Source organism: Nyctereutes procyonoides, unplaced genomic scaffold (assembly GCF_905146905.1).
Source record: "Nyctereutes procyonoides isolate TBG_1078 unplaced genomic scaffold, NYPRO_anot_genome, whole genome shotgun sequence".
In the NCBI taxonomy this organism is placed as follows: Eukaryota; Metazoa; Chordata; class Mammalia; order Carnivora; family Canidae; genus Nyctereutes; species Nyctereutes procyonoides.
This window is the reverse complement of record NW_026575159.1, coordinates 25,223,895-25,233,532: the sequence shown is the minus strand read 5'-3', so window position 1 is coordinate 25,233,532 and position 9,638 is coordinate 25,223,895.

Here is a 9,638-nt window from a genome sequence, read left to right as displayed (position 1 = left end):
GGCACCTGCGTTGCTCAGGGGTTGAGCATCTGCCTTCGGCTCAGGGCGTGATCCCGAGATCCTGGGATCGAGTCCTGCATCCTCCTCCTGAGGGGAGCCTCCTTCTCCCTCCTCCTATGTCTCTGCCTCTCTCTCTGTGTCTCTCATGAATAAACAAATAAAATCTTTTTTAAAAAATTAAAAATAATTTTAAAATCCCACATTCATTAATATTAGATGCATTCTCATCTTATTGTCAAAGTAGTTCACTTGGGAAGCCAACATCCTTCCCATTCTACAGAACAGAGAGCACCGGTACTTTCAGGTACACGGGACTTTCCCAGAGTCACATAGACGATCTAGGTGTTTTTTTTTTTTTTTTTTTTTTTTTTTTTGTTGTGTGTGTGTGTGTGTGTGTGTGTGTGTTTAGGGAAGACGGAACATTTATTAGTTTACTTTAGTTCTTCTAATACTTTTTTCCATTGAGGTGAAATTTGCATAATATAAAAAGTAACAATTTTACTTAAAATGTACAATTCAGTGACATTTACTATATTCACAACGTTACACAACCACCACCTCTGACTAGCCCCAAAACATCTTTATCATCCAAACTAAAATCGCTTACCCAGTAAGCGGTTACTCATACCTTCCCTTGTTCCTGGCAACTACCAGTCTGGGTTCTGTAGGTATGGATTTACCTGTTCTAGGTGTGTCTTATAAATGGAATCAAACTTTCACTTACTGGTTTTAAGATTCATCCATGTTGTAGCAGGTGGCCAACTGATACTCCATTGTGTGCCTCTGCCAATATGTGTTATCCATTCATCCACTGGAAGATATCTGAGTGGTTCCTACCATTTGGTTCTTGTGAATAAGGCTACTATACATGTTCATGTAGGAGAATTGGTTTGGGGCATATGCCTAAGAGCGGAATTGCTGGGTCCTATACCAATTTCACATTTAACTCTTTGAGGATCTCCCAAACTGTTTTCCACAACGGCCAAGCCATCTTCCATTCCCAGCAGCAATGTCCGAGGGTTCCAGATTCTTCACATCCATGCCAACACCTGCTACTACTTTCCTCTTCCTACATTTTTATCATCATCCTGAGTGGTAGGTATTCCATCAGGTATGAAGTGGTATTCCACTGTGATTTGGTTTATTGTTTTTGGGTTTTTTTTTTAGATTTTATTTATTCAGGGAGCCCAACATGGGACTCGATCCTGGGACCCTGGGATCACCACCTGAGCCAAAGGCAGATGCTCAACTGCTAAGCCACCCAGGCATCCCTCCACTGTGATTTTGACTTGCCTGATAACACTGAGCACCTTTTCATGCACTATTCATATCCTTTGCCTATTTTCTAATTGAGTTGTTTGTCTTCTTTTGTGTTTTGCATTGTAAAAACTCTTTCCATATTTTGGATGTTAGACCCTTATCAGATATGTGGTTGCAAATATCTCCCCCATCCTGTGTGATGTCTTTTCACTTTGTGAATAATTTCCTCCCATGCAAAGAAGTTTTGCATTTGGAAGAGTTTCAATGTCTCTGCTTTCTTTTGTGGCTGGTGCTTGTGGTGTCATCAAGACTGATAACTTAGCCCTGATCTCCTAGCAAAGAGTCAAGGTCTCTCCTGCTACACATGGCGGCTTTTGGGGGGACAGTGAGAGGAGCTTGTACTTGAGGTAAGATGAACCAGGTCAGGAGGCAGTGGGAAAGCACAAATGAGCCAAGCTGTGTGAAGGACCATTCAAGGTCAGGGGTAAGAGTCCCGTGGCAGTTTCCTCTCTGTCCACCCCACTGGCCTGGTTGGCTGGTGGGTCTTAGTTCTAGCTCCCCAAGGGGATGGGCAGCAGGAGGGTCATAGAAAGGTCCCACATTGACAGGTGGGGACCTTCAAACAGAGCAGGGGGTGGGGCGAACAAGTAGGGAGTTGGTGACAGCAAGGAGGATGGGGAGGGTCATGAGAGGAAGAAGGGAAAAGAGGGCCATCCAGGCTGGGGACAGCGTGAGAACAGATGCTGGAAAAAAATCTGCTTTTCCAAACTCTGATGCATGGAGCTGACACTCCATCACAGGCACACTCAGGGCCCTGGCCTGTGGCCTCCAGAGGTGCCCGAGGGATCCTGGAGGGAGGGCTGAACGTGCAAGTAACCTCAGACTCAGATACATGTACACGTGTGCTGAGTGGCTTTACATACATTATCTCATTTACTGCTTCCAGCCTGTCTGTGGGATATTTATTTTCTTGACTTCATAGGTGATGAAATAGGATTCTCAGAGCTAGAGTACTTTGCCAAAGACCCCATTACAGACAAGGTATAGACCAAATTTGGACTTCTGTGTCCTGATCCCTAGTGTGGTGGCTCTTTCTGTTATGACTCAGCTACAAATTCACCAAGGGACTCTCCGTGAGTCATAGAGGTCCCTCAGAGTCAGGGCCAGCTGTGCATGTAGGATGTGGGGCATGGAGCCTTGCTACTTGGAGGTGCAGCCCCTGAGAGCTGGTTAGAAATGCAGAGTCTCAGGCCCCACCCCAGACCTGCTGGATTAGAATCTACATTTTTCACAAGCCCCTCAGGGGATCTGTGTGCATGTAACAGTTTGGGAAACATCTGTCTGGGGGGATCATTTCAGATGCTCAAGAAGAATTTTTAACTACTAGCAATAAGGCTAACTGGAGTCGTCACAATGAGGCTCAGCCCCCTAGTCCGACCACAGACAGCTAGCTCCAAACTTTTCAAAACACATCATCTGACCAGAAAAGCTCGTAACTGCTTTGCTTATCAGCCAACGGCTGACCTCAGAACCTTTGGCAAGACAAAATGTTCCACTCCCCCAATGAGATCAGTATTACATTTCTGGTGATGTACTTATCTCGTTACCGTTTCTGACATATATTATGTAAAACTGCTCCTCTTGCTTCCATTGTCATTGGTTTATTTGAATTTCTGACGTGCCTTGATCCTAGAGCACACTGACGTTTACACAGCCACCCAGATGTCTCTCCCACGAGGTCCCCAGCCCCTGCCCCCCCCCCCCCCCCCCGTGGTGGCCTTGGCTCCTGCCCTCTCTCAGAGATAAGACAGCTGGGCCCCACCTCCGGTTCTCTAGGCGATTCCAGGATCCAGCACTGGCTGAATCCTTACTGTCTTCTGTTCTTTGAGGATTTTCCAGACTTAATGAAGTTCTTTTTCGGACCTTCTTTTCTGACTTTGCTGGGCTTAGAGACTGCTAGGAGACAAGAGGCACCTGGCTCAGAGTACATGCAAGTAGTACTAAGCAGAGCTTCCTCCCCTCTCTATGATGGGGTTGGGGCTGGGGAAAACTGGCAGCTCAGGGCCCAGGATGAGACCCAAGAGGTCAGATGGGAAGGTAGAGGTCATGAGAGGACAGTGCTGGAAACTCTGGGACAGCCAAAGCCAAGAGAGGATCTGACTCTGCTGCTTATTTGCTCGGTGACTTTGGGTCAATTACTTACCCACTCTGAATTTCCTTGGCCTCATGTATAAAATGGAGATGATCCCAACCTCTGGAGATTAAATTAAATATATGTAAATACTGGATGGCAGGCCTGCCACTTGCAGACACTTCATGAAAGGGGGCTTCTATTTTGCAAAATAAGTCATTGAAGGATGGAGCTCCCCAAAAATGTCATGGATCTTCTAATTTTTAAAACAAACACACACACACACAATCATACTTTTCTGCATAAAATTCAAAGAAGTATAACTTAAAAAATGAAAAGATAAATGACTCTTCATACACTTAATGCAACACTTAGTGACCTACGGGCCAAATCTACCAATTGGCCAATGTTTTATGGCCCACAGACCAAGGATAAATTTTATATTTTTAAATTTTATATATTTTGAAAAGAATCTGAGAAAAGTGTGGTGACCTGGATCAGAGAACAGTCCTGGGAACAACCCCCTTGAGTGTATACTATGTGTCCAGTGGCCTTCCCAAGTCACCCTTTGACTTTTCCCAATGAATAAACCCAATGAGACACCCATCATTGTCCTGTTTTACAAATGAAAAAAATGGAGGCTTGGAAAATACAAAGAACTGGACCAGGGTCACAAGGCTAATGAGTGGCTATGGCTGAATTGAGTGCCACTGCTCTAAACTAATCATTTTACTGTGAACCTTCCAAATTGATTCGACAAGAGTCAAAATGAAGAAAGGAAAATCCTCAAATGCCAAGGATCCACTCAATGGACCAGAGTGGGGGAGATCCATGCTGGAGGCCCCATCAGGGAGGCTGAAGTCAACTAGGTCGAGTGAAAAAGGCCTGGATGGACATAGCAGAGACCTGTTAGGCTGCCACCACATACAGTTCTGCAGATTGTGCACTGCACAAAGGAGATGAGCAGAGGCTGAAATCCAACCCACCCTCGTTTGGCCAAGTGAGTTCCCTGGGGCAAGACTGCATCTGTCCAAAGCAAGTGGGAATTTTCATTTCGCCAAGATATCACCCTTGTTCCCTGAGCTATGGGGCTGCACCCACCCAGCAGGTGCACCTCTCCCTAATTGCAGAGACTCCATGTAGGTGAGCAAAGTCCCAGATGTATCTGAGGATTTGGTGGGAGCCGGGCCCAAGTGGTCTTGGGGATAGAAGAGTCTTCATCTTTAAAGCACAAAGAAAAAGCAAACATCACAGATGGGGAGTCTCAGGCTCCAGGAGGCAGACCGACTTGCCCAGCGCCGGGTGACTTGTTAGCGGCATGATTTGGAGTAGAACCGACCCACCGGTTTGGCGATCTCTGGGGGAGTCTCTCAAAAAGTGAAAATTAGAACAAGGGTAGCTGGGGAGGGAGCTACAGGATGGTGCCACGTCTTTATAACTGCTTGGCAAAGCAATTTCCTGTGGTAAGGGTTCTCAAATTCTTTATAGTGGTCATCGTGTTATTGATGACGATATTCAGTACATGCCCGGTGGAAAAAAATCGCAGCAAATGTAGTAATAAATTGGGGCGATTTCCTAGGTAATGTCTCTTTTCCAAGGGCGTGCTCCATTTCAAGGGTCCTTTTTCATCTGTGTCAGTTGAGAACTAGGGGTAACGTATGTCCTGGCGGAGGGGAACGAGATGTTTACAAGAATGCCGAGAATGGGTGGTGGGGGCACAGAAGTGTGTGCAGGTGTCCAGTGCGTACAAGGTCACCGAGCACTACCCTGAAGGTCAGTGCGCTCTGCAGAAGTCGTTCCCTGCAGAAAGGGCAAATGTCCCTTTGCCGTATCTCTCCACCATGGGCCATCCACAGGCCTCTTCTGGCTTCACCCTCCTGCTCCTCCTGTGAAGGGTGATTATGGGCAGGGGGCTCCACTCTGCCACTTGGCAGCACAAATTCACACTTGAAGAACGTGCCCCTTCTTCACCTGTGAGGGGTGAAGGGTTCCTGCTAAATCGGGTTACGTGGGATGGGCTGTGAACCGTGGGTCACCGTGCAGGTGGCGTGGCACCTCCCGTCGGGGCCCGGCCCTGCTTAGCCTGCGCATCACGCTAATTGAGGTGGATGCCTCTGCAGGTTGATGAATCGAACCACAGGCCCGCTGTGGGGACACGGCAGCGTGGACTCCATCTGGAGAGCCCCAGGGCCCTGCTCGTCCTGTGCTGGCCGCCTCCTCGGCAGGGAGGGGGGGCGGTTGTGGGGGGAGCTTGGGCTCGTCCCTCCCAGTGGTGTGAAATGTTCCATTACAAACCCGGGTGAAGCAGTCATAAAACTATTTTAAACCCCTGCTGGAAGGAGGGGCAGGCCCACAGTTTCCATGCTACTTGAGATTGCTTCCTCTTAAACCTGGAAAATGTAGCATGCGTGTATGTGCATGTGCAGATGAGAGAGAGAGAGAGAAAGAGAGAGAGGGGGAGAGAGAGAGGGAATAGAGAACATAAGCACCTCAAATGTCTTTTCTCTCGGAGCCCGCCTGCTTCCTTTTTCTCCTGTGTTGTGAGCCTGGGCAAAGGATGCGGACAAACGTGTGCTCATTAAAAATGCTTCTCGAGTGGCTGATTTGTACGGGGCTTTGGCAGAACTGGCCTGATGAGCCCAGAAATTAGGGCAGAGCTGTGCACTCCTCCTGAGAGGCAGGCCGTTGCCTCTCCCTGCTTGGGGCTCCTTGTGGGTACTAGCGAAAGGCCGGCTGGACTGAGCTGAACCCAGAAAAGCAAAAGGATCATCCCTGTCCCTCGAGTTCATCTGGAGACCTGGCCAGGCACACACAGGTCTAAGCAAGTCAGATCCCAAGTCGGCGAGTCACTATGGCACACCCGTTCTGCACCCCAGAATACACTTGCCTTGTATGCTCGCTTATGCAACAGGCCATTTAGCCACGGAGCTCTGGTACTCATCAGCCACCCTGAGCGGCGCCGGGGCAGTTAGGAAGAGGTGAGCCCAGAAGCTTCCCCCTCCCATGACCCCGGAGGAGGAGAGACACATACTGTGATAAATATAACACAGCATGCTCACTCCAGAGGCTCCTGCAAAGTGTGGGAGGGACACAGGGACTGGGAGGCACCTGCTCATGTTGCAAACTAATCTGGGCTGAGGTTCAGAAGTGCAGAAGGCGGAAGGGAAGAGGGTGGGCCATCCCTGGCTCCTCTATGTTCTGGCACGGACGTGTGTCCCACACAATGATTAGCATTCTTCATAAGACCCTTGTGGAGGAAGAATTTTCTTTCCCTCAGTCTGTGGATAAGGACACGGACATCCAGAGGTGAAGGGCACATGGTCAAGATCACAGAACTAGAAATGTCGATCAGGAGTGCAGGGCAAGGGATCCCTGGGTGGCGCAGCGGTTTGGCGCCTGCCTTTGGCCCAGGGCGCGATCCTGGAGACCCAGGATCGAGTCCCACGTCGGGCTCCCGGTGCATGGAGCCTGCTTCTCCCTCTGCCTGTGTCTCTGCCTCTCTCTCTCTCTCTGTGACTATCATAAATAAAAAAAAAAAAAAAAAAAAAAAGGAGTGCAGGGCAATTTCCCCCTGCACCTGCAGAGGGGCATAGAGTGGGAAGGGTTCTGTAGGGCGTGGGGAGGTCGGCTGGAGCGCACATTCCACCAAGACTTTGCACTTTGTCCCGTGGGCAAGTTTGCAGTTTGGCAGCTGCTGGGTTGGGGGTTGGGGAGGCAAATATGAGTCGTGCTGAGTGTTAACTAGTAGCGAGCAGAAGTGTGCAGCATGCACTCTAGGCCTGGACCGTGATCTCAATCCCGTCACAGCTGTGTGCCATGCGGTGAATTACTTAACTTCTCCGAGCCTCGTTTTTCTGTGAAACAGAGATGATTCACACCAGTACCGGTCTCCCAGGGCCGCCCCAGGGACTGCGTGAGTTGCACACACCTTCCCCTGCCTTGAGCAGTGCCCAGAACACATAACATATGTGAGCAATTCTACTGGGTATACAGCATCTAGCGCAGTTTCTGGTACCTAAGAGGTGCTTCATAAACGATGGTGTTTTTTTTTTTTTTTTAAGATTTTATGTCTTTATTTGAGAGAGAGAGTGAGCAAAAGAGAAGGAGAATGAGAGCGAGAGAGAGATGGAGCGGAGGGAGAAGCAGACTCCCAGCCCAGCAGGGAGCCCGATGCAGGGCTCCATCCCCGGACTCCAGGATCATGATCTGAGCTGAAGGCAGATGCTTAACCGACTGAGCCCCCCAGGTGCTCCATGATCATTATTTTTATCTCATGTCTTATCAAAATTATCCAATACCTTCAATGCCTCATGGACCTGTGCCAGGATCAGGTAAAGAAGGGAGTATTTGTCAGCTACTGATGCCATCTTGAGGCAGGGGCATTGCTTATAAATTGAGAATAAAGTCTTTTTTTTTTTTTTTGACTACTGAGAAGTCAGGGAATAAGAATTCACTTTCTCTTTTTTTTTTTTCTTAGTATGGCATGTTTTATGGTTTAAAAAATCTGCAGATCTGTCCATTGCTTCTCTTTTCATTCCTAATAAGGTTCTTTTTTTGTCTTCTCTCTTTTTTTTTTTTTGGTATATTTTTTTATTGGAGTTCAATTTGTCAATATATAGTATAACACCCAGTGCTCATCCCAAGTGCCCCCCTCAGTGCCTGTCACCCCATCACCCCATCCACTTTCTTGTCTCTGCAAGAGTTTCCATTTCCGGGGCTGCGTGGCCCTGAGTGAGGGGACGCAAAGCCCTTGGCAGCCCACTCCTCTGAAGCCTGCCCAAGGCTGCCTCTCCTTGGCTGGCCTAGAGAGGGTTAAGCCTTTCTTCCCCTAGAGCCTTGCTTGAAAAGGACCCCGATGTCACCGCAAAAGCTGGATATTTCTTTTGGCCTTACCACCAGCCCATTGTGTAATCTTGGACGCGTTCCCTCCCTGGTCATTAGCTGATCTGATCTTCATAATATCCCATTTAATAAATGGAAAGGCGATAGAAAGAGACCTGCCCCCAAATTACAGAGACAATTAGCCCAAGGATAAACTAGGAACGAGGAAAACGAGATAAGGTGGGAGCTCCCGGGGAGGAGGGGGGGATCTGGACTTCAAGATGATTCAACAGCTCTGCTGGGCAACCCCCCTTCCGGGGTGGTCCCACCTTGACCTTGGTGACTTCCTCTCACCCCATCTGCAGGGCTCCAGCCCCTCCCACCCTGACAGGCTCCTCCCACCCCCACCCCCGGGGGGAAGGGAGATGGTTCTGCTGCTCCTCAGGTGTGATTCCTGGAGCCTGGGCATGACCAGCATCTGGGGCCTGGGATGTGCTGGAGAGTGAAGGACCCAGGAGGCCAGATCTAGGATGGGTGGAGAGTAGGAGCCCAGGAACCTGCTCCCTCCCTTCTCCCTTCCCACCTACTACCCCCTAGTCTCAGGTGCAGTACTTTCTGTGCCTCTTGGGGACCCTTGCTGTGATAGGGCCATACCAAGTAGAGCCCCTGGGGTTCACACCCTCCAGTGTGTTCCCCTACTCGTCCCGCCTGCCTCGCCCTTTCTCTCTCCAGCTTCTTTGGAATCCTTCTCTCTGGTAAAATAATAGCAAGGAAGCTTTTCCTCAGCTTTTGCTCAGTGGGATTCTAAGAGAAAGTAATTTCCCTCTCATTATTATTAATTAGGATAGCTAAAAGGCAAGAGGAAAGAGGAGTCAGAGCAGGACTGAGAGGGAGAGAGGGGGTGCCACTGGCCATAGGTGGGTAGTAAAGAAGCATCCTGAGCATTTCAGCAACTGACAGCAGTGCAGTGGTGGTTCAGTGCACAGACTGGATGGCCGACTGCGGCCAACGGCCCAGGTTTGCATCCCTCTTCGCTTAGTTACAAGCCTGTCACTGGGCAAAGCATTGAACTTTCTGTTTCCTCATCTGGAAAGGGCAGACGACAATGATTCCTCTGTCATGGGGTTTCTGCAAATATCAAGTGTACTGATAATTTCTCAAACGCCTAGCACAGTGTCTGATACATCGTAGGTGTTATTTATTCTCTTGTTAAACATACAAGTCAACGCAGGACTCTCCCTGGACTTTGCCTGTTTGCAGGACTCTGAGGAAGTTAGTGAGCTTCTCTGGGCCACTATTTCTTTAGCAACAAAATGAAAGGTTTGAATTAATAAAGGACTTGACCAGTTCTGAGCCCCTGTTTTCTAAAGAGACCCCTGCCCCCCCAACGCCTCCCCGGGCGCTAATGTGAATCCAGCACCGTTGC